We start from the raw sequence: 11,882 nt of genomic DNA on the forward strand, positions 1-11,882 counted from the left end.
TGAACTTCTCTTTTCAGAACGGCTAACGATGGCTTCTTCCTTGGTGGGAGTAATGGCAGGTGAGTTTTTATGTTCGTCGTTTTCTTTGGAGAAATGTTGGGCAACAAGCTGCTGGGAATTCAAGCTGGAACTGGAGTTGTCTGAATGGGCGTTGTGCCGATAAGATTTCCCCTTGATAGATTCGCGGATGCCCATGTATCCAAACGACACGGCCCTGAAAATATGCATTACAAGGACAAGAATAGAGGCAGAGTTTAGTATAAACGAGGGTCGATCAACCGCTAATAAATTATGTTATTAATTGTCTCCAAGAACTAACTCAATCGGTTGGAAATTACGTTTCATAATACGTTTATCACTAGTTCGAATCTCTTTCTCTCCCGTGCGGACATATAATATATATATATTTTTTCCTTTTGAGTTGAGGGTGGTAATGGGCTCTCCCTCAGGCTGAAGGATCCATCATGTGCCTCGGGGGCTGCAGGCTGGGGGCTCGCCCCCCAAGCCAAAGGTGCGTTGGCAGTGGCCATGGGCAAACCCTTCCTCTGATCGACGTTGTTTTCACAGCATCTATGACAACGAAGAAACTCTTTTTTCATTCAGATCCTCTCATCACCCAGCAAAAACAACAGGAAAAACTAGACCCATCAAATCTTTTGTACAAAAGGCGAGGCTACCGAGAAGCAAATGATTTAGGTTCATGAGAAGATTGAACAAATGGTGACTATGAAAACAAAAAAGAGAAACGCAGAGAAATGCTAAGGTGAGTTGGGAGTGGCCATGGGCAAGCCCTTCCTCCGAACGACGTTGTTTTCACAGCATCTATGACCACTAAGAAACTCTTTTTTCATTCATATCCTCTCATCACCCAGCAAAAACAACAGGAAAAAATATACCCACGACATCTTTAATTTGTACAAAAGGCGAGGCTACCGAGAAGCAAATGATTTAGGTTCATGAGAAGATTGAACAAATGGTGACTACAAAAAGAGAAAAATAATAACCCAAACCAGAAACTAACAAAAACAATGGTCAATGAAACACCAAGGGCACAAATAATGCTCAGCAAAACTTGGAAAAAGAACAAAAGCCGATAAATACCTTTTATCAGAGCGGTTCTTTCTTGGGAGGTTTCGCTGTGCAGTGGGAGGATTGCGATGCCGTGTGTGGCAGTGGGCTATTGCTCAGTCGTTTCCTGTAGTGCTGCGTCCGGTGGTTGGGCTGCCCTAACATGGTGGTTGGGTTGCTCTAACAAGGTGTGGAACTCCGTCGAAGTGTGCAGTGGGAGAGCGGGCGCTACTCCGGTGGTTGAGTGGTGCGATGTTAATTGTTATAGTGTTGCTCCGGGGGAGTGCCGCTGACCGTCTGAACGGCGTGCGGTGCTGTATCTCCGGTGACTGGAAACGAGGTGTGGAGGTGTGCAAGCGTGTGAAACGACCGTTGCGCTGCTGTCTCTCCGGTGACCGGCTGCGAGGTGAGGAGCGTTGCAGTCTGCAGATAGTGGGAACGAGACAAGCGCTTAAACACGCTCATAAAAACACCTCTAAGTAAAAGTATGCAATGTTTTCCGTGAATCATTTTTGGGGTCATAAATTACACTTTACTCCCTCGAAGGGGATCACCTTCGAGAGTTACACTTTACTCATTTTTGGGGTCATTGGTTACACTCCCTCATCAGACTCATAATAAGTCGAGTCGAACTGTTCTTATATTTAATGTTTTCTTAAAAAAAAAAAAAAAAAAAAAAATAGCTTAAGAAGCCAGCCTGCATATGAACATTTGTTTAGCCTAACTAGTTGAGTATGGAGCGTAAGTCAATACAACAAAGTACTTGGTTTCAAAGAGAGATGATATGCATCCTTTTATAGATAAACAAACTTGGGGATTGATATTTTCTTAGCAATGTGGGACAAGTTAACAGATTGTATTCAGACTACATTGAGACAATGCCCCCTACAAAAAAAATATTTTTTCAACGTCTCTCTCAATCTCCCTCACCAGTCATAGCACATCTTTCACCTAAACTCTCATTTCCTACTATCCCACTCTCGCTCACCAGATAGGTAGTAATAGTGTTTGGGTATGTTTGATTCTTCAACAGTTTTTGCCTTTTGCAATCTCTCTCAATAGTTTTTGCTTGATTCTTCTTCATTTCGTTTAGGTCTGCTCTAATTGAATCAGAGTCTTTTTAATAATTGCTCTTTCTCTCTTTGATCACGAAGAGTCTAAAATTTTTCATTTTCTAACTCCTAAATATAAATACAAATTTAAGATTTTAATAATCATGAGATTTATAATTAATTATGTGTTACTGAGATTGTTTCGTTGAATATTCAATTTAGGATTTGTGTTCGTGATACATTTCATTTAATAATCGAGTTTATATAAGCCGCCAGCTTGCTCACTTAACACCGTTACCCAAACTTCATTTTCCTTTTACAATGGACCCCACCTTCATAACTACCAGAAAACTCTGCTCTCTCTCTCCCCTCCGCCCATCACATCCCACACCTTCCGCCTCCGCCCACCACCGGCACTGAACGCACCGGCGAAGCCCACCCACCACGGCACGGCACCAGCTCGGGCAGCCACCTCCACCCATTTCACCTGCCCCATTTTCCCACACTCCTCTCTTTCTCGGCGACGCCCACTGAACGACATCACCACTGAACGCAACCCACGTCACACCACCGACGATTCCCCCCGAGTTGAAGAAGGTATTTATACATGTTTACATATGAGGATTAGATTTTTCTTTATTTATGATGTAATTGCCTAAATGGGTTTGCTTTGGTTTTTGTTTGGATTTGTTTGTTTATCTACAATTGGTGGTTGTTTTGTTTTATTTCGAAAATGGGTAAGAATTTTAGAGCTTTTAAGTAATGAGTTTGAAATGAAATTTGATTTTTGCATTGGTCAATGACTATAGAAACTATAATTAATATTGTTGCCGCCTTACCAGGTTAAGACGTTTCACGTTTGTATATATAGAAGAACTATTGGATGTGAGTTTTTGTGGTGTAGGTATTTTTATTTATCTTTCCTGTTTAACTAGCATGAGTGCTGATTACTGAGAGGACTCGTTACTTTTGGCTTGTTTAAATGTCTGCTCACAATGCTATTACAGAATTTTATGTGTGGTTATGCTTCCTTGTGGCAGAATTTTAAATAAGGCATGGGAGCTTACTTCTCATCCATACGGGACTGAAATTATTGCCTTAAGCTGTTGCTTCTTAAAAGCACAATCTTTCTGTATATTAGTTTGGGTAGGCTGTGAATGCCTTGCCTTAAGCTTTTGCCTCTGAGAGAGACGCTACATCTTGGCATTTAACTTGGGAATAAATTAAAGATTGTAGAAATGGAAAACTAAAACTTGGATTAAATCCAAAATAATATTGGATTTTAGACAAACCATAGAATTAAGGTTTTTCTTTTCTGAGTTAATTAAACAGGATTTCTTTAAAAAAAACATGGTGCAGCTGTTATGACAATTCGTGAACTCTTTGATTTTATAGTTGATCCTTCTATTGCTGATGAGGCTGTGGGCAGTTATCTGGAAGAGGTTTGGTAATTTATACTCTCAAATTTTCTGAAGGAGTTCAAGACTGCTTTCAACGGGTTTATCTACCAGAAAATTTGGTTTACTCGTGATTTCTTCTTACTCTCTCTTGCTCTACAATTCGTTTAGTGACCCAGAAAATTATTGGAAGCGTGGAAGAAAATTTTTGAAGCTTTGAATTCCTGCATTTTCTCTTTTAACGACCCAGCATCCCCACCTATCCTCTTAGCCTCCATCACTACCAGCGTCCCCACCTCTCCTCTTAACCGCATTGACCCAATTCATATTTTGGTATGAATTGGGGACAAAAAGGCCAAACAAAAGCAAAGGAACAAGAAAAGAAACTAAGAAAAGGGGTACGGAGAATATTGGGGATCACGCTTGAGCTCTTGTATGTAGCCGAGCTCACGAAGGGCATGTCCTGAATTAATCTAGATGTTTTCACCACCGGAAATCATTTTCTCATAGCAGAGACAGATCGAGGCATAGATTTCCAATAAAGAGAAAGACAAGAAAAAGATTGTGTTTGGATGTTTCACATACTTCTTTGAGGGACAGAAATTAGCTACAAAGTGGTTTGTAGCTAATTTATACAAATCAATCTAATAAAGTAACATGTGTCCTTAAAACATGTAATTATCACATGCTTTTTTATGAGAAATGATTGGTATCAATAATTTGCCCATATTTTTTTTTTTTTCATATTCTCTTACAAAGTCAATAGATCAACTATTAGATTTGTAGGGTATACAATTGACATAAGTTCACAAATCTAATGGTTGATTTGTAAGATGATACAGGAAAATATGGGCAAAATATTGACAACAATTTTTTCTCTTTTTTTGATTAATGCTATTAAAAAAACATATGAAAAACACATGCTATTGAAATATATGTGCATCTCACATGCTTTGGGGACACGTGTCACTTTATTAGAATGGTTTGTATGAATTAACTACAAACCAGTTAGCAAGCTAATCTCTATTTCTCTGAATCTATGAGTTTAATTGCGAGATTTGGTGTTTCCATGCTCATTCTATTTAATATTTCAAGTTGCCGTGTCAAACTTTTATTAGAGGATGTAAAATAATGGGTTTACACTAAAGCTTGATAGAATTTATTCTCTTACCGATATTTTAGCTAAAACTTTCATTTCCTTAAGCTCTCTTCATATTCTCTATTATAATTTTTGTCATATTTATACTTTATATTTAGAGAAATGATCTTCCTTCGTATCTCATTTTCACGCATTTTTATATTTATTTCCCTTCTCTCCCTCTTTTTTCTCTCTCTACATGGGAATTTTTAAGAATAAAAAAAAATAAAGATGGAGGGAAAAATATATTTAAATAGAATAGAGTGAGATTTAGAGAGTTTATTGTGCGGTGCTTTTAAAAAATTGCTAATTAAACTTAAAAATGTGAGTCATTTAACCAAATTTTAACTAAAGATTACAAAGTTAAATGAAAATGCTCCTGGTGGACAATAATTAGCTTCAAATCCTGGTTTGGGCCTAATTTTTGCATTAGTCTAGTAAAATGACATATTTTTAAAATATGTAAAAATTACTTTTTTTTTATTTTTTTATTTTTTTGGTAACAAACCGAAATCCATTAAAGCAGAAAAAAGGTTACAGGACAGACACATAAAGCTAACAAGCTTAGACAAATTAACCCAATCCAAACAGACTACAAACTTCTCAAAGTAGGTGAAGATGGAAGTCATCTACGAATGTAGCCCAAGAAAACCCTTGCTGCGGCGCAATCTGATGGATACTACCATCTGGAGTACGACTACCCCTATCAAGCATATAAAAAGACTTTCAAAAAAGCCATGGTGATTTAGATGCACAGTAACAATGGAAAAAAAGGTTTCCAAAAATAAAAGAAAAAAAGATCCACTTCACTTACGAAGGGTCTGAAGCCTAACCGGATCGGGTTTAACAGAAAGCAACACAACAACGTTACAGAATAAAACTACAAGATGAAAAGCAGAGTAAAATGTCCAAAAAATAGCAACGTCGGAGACGCAAAGGGCCACGAGCCGATGAGGGAACCAAGAGACCGGCGTAGGTGGTGGATGGAGGTGGAGCGGCGAGAAAGATGCCTCACGCTCCAGCACGTGTTGAACACGCTTCGACGCATGGTGGCCGGATGGGGGGGACGCTGGTGGCAGACAATGGCAGAGACGGCCAGGAACCCTGTGGAGTGGCTCGTGAGCATCCGAGACTTCCTGAAATCAAGAGAACAGATTTTGAAAGAAACATATCCAAAATTTTCAAGAAGAATGCGAAACCCAAACTTGGAGCAGCTGATGATGGTGGTGGTCAGAGGTTTTGCGGTGGAGGATGGGGCGTTGCAATTTTTGGATAGAGATAAAACGCTTAAAGCGTTAGATAAGGCCTCCGAGGAGGCGGATAGGATCTCTAAAGAGACGATTTTGGCCTCTAAAGAAGCAAGAAAGGGAGGGGGAGGGAGGAAAAGGGAAATAGAGGGAAAAGGGAGGGGGGGGAGGAAGCCGTCCAAGGCTGCCGAGGAGGAGCTTGGGAGATTTCTAGAGGAGAGAGAAGAGAGTGTTATGCTCTCTGTTGTTAGAGGCGCCATCTACTTATTTTTTATTAATGTTATTAAAAGAGCATTAATTTTTGCCGATTTGTGGGGCCCAAGCGTTGTTCTCCGACAACCTACACACCTACACATAGGGCTAGCAATTTAACCCATGACCCGCAAACCCGACACGTAATTTTAGGGTTAGGGTTTAGGTTAAACAGGTTCGGGTCATAAATGGGTTTATGACACGTTTAATAAACCTGTCGGGTCATGTCAACCCGCGGGTCGACACGTATATATATATATTATTTTTTATTTTAATCTCAAATTTGTATATATACGTTTAAACGTGTTCACGTGTCGTGTCGTGTTCGGGTTTGGGTGTTCGGCACATTTACTTCAACGTTTCGTGTTTGGGTTGACATGAATTTGACATGCCAACCCTTTTTGCCAGCCCTACCTACACACAGTCACCATTCCCAAACGATTCTTTATTCAAGAAGAGAAACGATCAAACAAACAGCCAAGGAGGTCAACCTCTCTTAGAATATATTCTGTTATTTTTCTCACAGTTTGTAGTGTCTTAGAGAAAAAGAGAGTTTGCTCTTTTGTTGGTTTTTTCTTTCTTTTGTTGTTTTATTTTATTTTATTTTTTTGTGTGAGTGAAATTTGGGTGTATTGAGACTTGGGGTTTTAAGTGATTTTCTCCATGTTACTCTTTGTACTCTATCTTTTAATAGTGAATTTCCTCCAAGTCGCCTCTATCAGTGAATTTAGGCTTGTTAAGCCGAATCACTTAAATCTTTGTGTCTTGTATATTTGATTTATTTTCTATTATGGTCTTTTTTGGTTCTCTGGAATCCTAAATTTATTTTCTATTATAACATGTATTGAATTACTTGTTATAAGTCGACTATATAATGTTTATGATTTGTGGAGAACATAGCAAAACCACACTTTATTGCACACATAGCCTATCAGCCGATTATCATTCACTTATGAAAGCTTCTACTTCGGCAGCTCTCCTACAATGATAAAATGAGTCTGTGATGGCTTCTTGGGACAAGCCAACATGCGCTGCTCAAGGTTTAAAATATACGAAAATGGACCATGCTGTAACACGTGTTACAAACTTGCACAAGAAAATGATGTTTATGAGAAATGGAAGGAAGTTTGTTCATTAAAAGAATAATAAAATATTTGATTGTTTATAAATCAGTGTGAGACACCAACGACGAGAAAACACAAAGGAGGGATGAATGGCTCTTCGCTGTTCTTCCCTCCTCCCCTTTCCTGTTTTTGTTCTTGTCTCTCTTTCTCATGGTAGCAGTGTTCGGTGTCTTTTTTGTACTCTCTTCCAAACTCCGTTTCTGGCGGTTTTGTTTTAGATCTAGATCTAGTTTTTAAAACTCAGATTTACTCGTCTTCACTAGCCAAGGATTGTAGATCGATCGGTGTGGGGGTTATCTCTCACCGTCGGAAAAATAAAGTTTTGAGAATTTGGTTACTCAAAATTTTATTTTATGGGTATATGGTGTCACATTTGTTTTCCATATATAGTTGCTGATGGGTAAGCAATTCAAGGGCTGTGTCGTTTGGAAGTTTGGAACAATATCTTCCATACATGGGAATCTGCAAATCTACCAAGGGGAAATCTTATCGGCGCAACACCCATCCCGACCACTCCAATTCTAGCTCGAATACCCAGCAGCTTGTTGCCCAACACTTCTCCAACGATGAAAACTCACCTGCCATTATTCCCACCAAGGAAGAAGCCATCATTAGCGTGGCGTTGACAACCAAGCTTATTATGTGTCGGGCCATAAGACTGCTAACGTTCATGATCTTTACGAGTTTGGTCATGAATTACGACGGGGAAGATTAGCAACTACTTATTTATGCATCGACATTGCCACGGGGATTGAGTATGCCAGTAAGTCAATCTCAAAAGGGAAGTTGACTTCTGAGGTGGGTGTGGAGGATCTGAGGAGGGAGATTCAGATAATGCACCATTTGGCGGGCCACAAGAATATTGTGACCATCATGGGTGCTTATGAGGATCCCTTGGATGTGCATATTGTGATGGAGCTTTGTAGTGGTGTTGACTTGTTTGACCAGACCATCAAGAGGGGGCATTACATGGAGAGGAAGGCTGCTGAATTGGGAAAGATCATTGTAGAGGTTGTTGATGCTTGCCAATCGTTTGGGGTTATGCTTAGGCATCTAAAGCCTGAGACCTACTTGTTGCTTGACAGATATGATGATTCCTCTCTCAAAGCCGTTGATTTTGGGTGCTCTGCTTTCTTCAAACCAGGTGACTTAACAAGATACTTATTGTCAATTTGTGAAGTTATTGCTGCTGCTTCCTGCTTGTAGACAATTTTATTGAGTCTAACACTTCATTTGTAGGGCCAAGTTTTCATGAATATGACTCCAAGTGCTTGTTATACGGTTCCAAGCGCATGCTACATCGCTCCCTAGGTACTCCATGGGCATTATGGGCCAGAAGCAGACATACGGTCAGCAGGGGTCATACTGTATATATTGCTAAGTGATGTGCCGCCATTTTGGGCAGGTATGTGTGATTTGGTATATTACCCCAACGAGTGAAAATTTCATTTTGTGTGTGTTTGCTGAAGGCTTTATCTTTTTGTAATTCAGAAACACAGCAGGGAATATTTGATGTGGTGTTGATGGGAGATATTGACTTAGAATCAAACCCATGGCCTAGTGTATCTGTCAGTGCAAAGGACCTAATCCGGAAAATGTTATGTTCTCAACCTTCAGAACGTTTGACTGCTCATGAAGTTGTATGTATGTTTAACCTTTCTGTCATTTTCTTCATGATCTTGCCCTATTATTTGGAAATCTAATGTAGACTGAATGCATTAAACTGATATTTTTTCCTTTGTTGATGTGTGTTTCCATGTTGCTATTACATCCTGCATGACTACTAGGCATTACCATCATTTTGTAAAAAATGTATAAGCTGCTGAGGCACTACATTTTGGGTGTTTTCCAGTGTTATGCGAACTTTAGACCTTGTAAAGTAGATTTGCAGGTTGATCTACTATGCAATCAATGTTTAAAGACTTATAAATGCAACCTTAGTCTGTTTGAATGAACTGTATAAGGTATTTGTAATATGTTTGAATCAAGTATATGTGATTTATTGTTTTTATTTACATCTTACTGCTTTTGAATAGGTATTTGTAATATGTTTCTTTCATCTGATTCAGAGTTTTCCTAGTTTTGAAAGATTAGAATAATGTAGTTTGCTACCTGGTTGCATTTACTTGTTATCTAAACTAATTTCATGATGAATTGAGATTTATCTCTCTTAAGCGCCTGGTTGCATTTACTTGTTATCTGAACTAATTTCATGATGAATTGAGATTTATCTCTCTTAAGCGTTTGTTTAGGCCATCCTTGGATATGTCAAGATGGAGTTGCTCCTGATAGAGCACCGGATCCAGTTGTACTTTCTCGTATAAAACGGTTCTCTGAAATGAAGAAGTTAAAGAAGATGGCTTTATGGGTAAGTACAGGTGCATGACTCGGGAATAAAAATATAATTAAGGACAAAACACACACACACACCGAGTGTGCTAGCTGTGTGTGTACACTTTTAGATACAGGATTGCACCAATTTAGCTGTTTATTTGAAAAGCATACTGATGTTTGATGTTGAGTTTTTCCATGCTCTTTTTAAATACCAAATCTAGTATTCATATTGACAGAACTTTTTTGTCTCTGTTTTGTGCTATCAGGTAATAGCTGAAAGCCTTCCTGAGGAGGAGCTTGCCGGTTTGAGAGAAATTTTTAAGGCGATGGATACTGATAACAGTGGTGAAATTACATTTGATAAACTGAAAGCTGGTTTGCGAAGATATGGCTCTATCTTGAGGAATTCAGAAATACTTCATCTCATGGAAGCCGTAAGAAGTTCGTTTCATAGCTAATACTTGTGTGATCTGTTTATTGCCTTTGTTTTGTATTTCATCATCATCTAATTCTTTTTGTTCATTTTCTTTGTCTTCTTCTTCATCATCATCTTCTTTTTCTTCTTCTTGATTCAATAGTTCTGTTTTTGTTTCAATTAGTTGACCTATGTCCATAACTTGAATGTATCTATGCTATCGTTTCATTTGTGTTCCGATATATTGCATGTCTGCGGCTGAATTTAGGATATTGGAATCCACATCAATTCTATGTTTCGGATAATCATTTCGTAATTTATATTGACAATTAAGTTGGTGATGTCATGTTAGATGAGGGACTTGGAAAATCATTCTTTGGTTAAAGTTGATCCTGAAAATCACATTCCATTAATGGTATGCACTTGTGATTGTAGCACTAGAGCTGAGGTATCTTATTTGTCACGTTCTTCTTTAATATTAGTTGGGGTTTTCTGAAGGTGGAGACTTGTGCAAAGTATGTACCACTTTTGATGAACGTCGACTCCCTCAATTTCTGCATAACATACTTAATGCGCCTTTTGATTGGAAATTTGCATGGTTAGAAATCAATAATGTTTGCATTGTCTGAAAGTTTATTGGGAAATTCAAGAAGTTATGATGTCTCTTCCTTTATCATAACAGCAAATCGGTGGACATTGGACAGAAACATTAAATTGTAATATATGGTTGATATTGCTGTATTGGATTATTGTGCTTATAATATTGTTTTGTGGGTTTCTTATTTTCTATTTATGTGGGTTATTTTAGCTGTGTAGGTTGATGTTGACGACAGTGGGACTATCAACTATGGGAAATTTATAGCTGCAACAATTCCTCTTAACAAACTAGAAGGCAGGGAACTTCTTATTGCAGCATTTCAATACTTTGACAAGGATGGAAATGGTTACATTACAATTGATGATCTCCAGCAGGCTTGTGAAGAACATAGCATGAGTGGTATTTCTCTTGAAGATATTGAAGATACAATCAGAAATGTGGATCAAGATAATGTAAGTCATTTTGTTCTCTTTAAGCAGAGAACCTTTTGTCAACAAAAGTTCATGCACTCTAATATAATTTTAAACCTGAACAAATACAATTTGAATGGCTTGTCAAAGCTTACAAATAATATGTATTTCCTTTTTTATATCTATTTGAGCTCTTAGTTTGTTGACCAATCTCAGATGTTCTTTTGTATATTTGTTGTTTTAGGACGGAAGGATCGATTATCGTGAATTTGTTGCTTTAATGGAAAAGGGCAATGACAGAATTGGAAGGCAAATACAACACAATCTGAATTTGAGCAAAGGTTCAATCTGGGGGTCCTGGTTGCTCACAGCAGAGATGACTTACACGTCTTACAGTTAATATCCTTCAATAATGATTTTATTCAAACTCTGAACACAATTGGGGCACAAAAGCTTTCTTTATTAACATCCAAAAGACCTCTTTATTTTTATGATTATCAAGCTGTAGCTTCTAAACTTGCAGTCCTGTATACTGACTTGGCACATCGGCTTGCTGTGCAGGAAAGCCAGAAGAAAATTAGTGATGAAGCTTTGAGAAACAATTTTTATTTTTTATTTTTAATGAATATTGAGAAACAATTTCAATTCTTTGGTTTGAAAACCTTATCTTGTGTTACAGAAGATTTGGGTCCCAGAGGTTCTGTGCTTGAGAATTTACTGTGTAATGTATTCATCATGCTGTATGACTGAAGAAAATATGTGTATATTATGTATAAGCTTTATAGACTTCCAAGAGCAAAGTTTTACAGCTTTTCAAGTTGCTAAATTATTCATTGCTGTTTTCATT

The 11,882-nt window shown here is 38.1% G+C and overlaps 1 protein-coding gene and 2 pseudogenes across 1 annotated transcript in view; 1 reads left to right on the top strand and 2 right to left on the bottom strand.

Moving 5' to 3' along the window:
* Nucleotides 1-1,578, bottom strand: part of LOC132169383 (regulatory-associated protein of TOR 1-like) — a 9,200-nt pseudogene extending 7,622 nt beyond the window's left edge.
* LOC132167697 (calcium-dependent protein kinase 26) overlaps nt 1-11,882 on the bottom strand; it is a 92,112-nt gene that overhangs the window by 51,380 nt on the left and 28,850 nt on the right. The window lies entirely within an intron of this gene.
* LOC132183618 (calcium-dependent protein kinase 26-like) lies at nt 6,060-11,843 on the top strand (annotated as a pseudogene).

This window comes from Corylus avellana, chromosome ca1 (assembly GCF_901000735.1).
Source record: "Corylus avellana chromosome ca1, CavTom2PMs-1.0".
NCBI classification, from domain to species: domain Eukaryota; kingdom Viridiplantae; phylum Streptophyta; class Magnoliopsida; order Fagales; family Betulaceae; genus Corylus; species Corylus avellana.